We start from the raw sequence: 457 nt of genomic DNA, 5'->3' as shown, positions 1-457 counted from the left end.
GGGACGAGGAAGTAGAGGAATATGTTGAAAGTTTGGAATTTGAATTGGAAATGGAGGAAAAAGTGGACTTAATTCAAAATGAGGTCGTTATGTCACAATATAGAGAATTGGAATATGCTTCGATAATAAGAGAAAATCCTCGAGAGAAATCGGAGGAAGAGGATGCAGCAGATTTGGTTATGGTTCTGAATTGTCAGCCCGAAGATATTATGAGAGAAATGGAAAAAAATTATAGAATTAATTTACGGGTTGCAAGAGAGAAAAACCTTCCAAGAGATGTTGTTATCTACTCTTCTAGAAAATCAATTCGTAACGGAATCATTCAGCTTTTTTATAAGCAGAAAATACCACTTAAAGTATTTAGAAGAAGAAAAGATTCTGCCCTTTTGTCCGACAAGGTACCAGGAAGGAAGGAACTTATGAAGATTAAGTGGTTGAAGGAGTTATACTATCATCA

The sequence above is a fragment of the Protobothrops mucrosquamatus genome, unplaced genomic scaffold (genome assembly GCF_001527695.2).
Source record: "Protobothrops mucrosquamatus isolate PMUCROS unplaced genomic scaffold, P.Mucros_1.0 scaffold_49, whole genome shotgun sequence".
Taxonomy (NCBI): Eukaryota; Metazoa; Chordata; class Lepidosauria; order Squamata; family Viperidae; genus Protobothrops; species Protobothrops mucrosquamatus.
Note: the sequence above shows the minus strand (reverse complement) of the source record.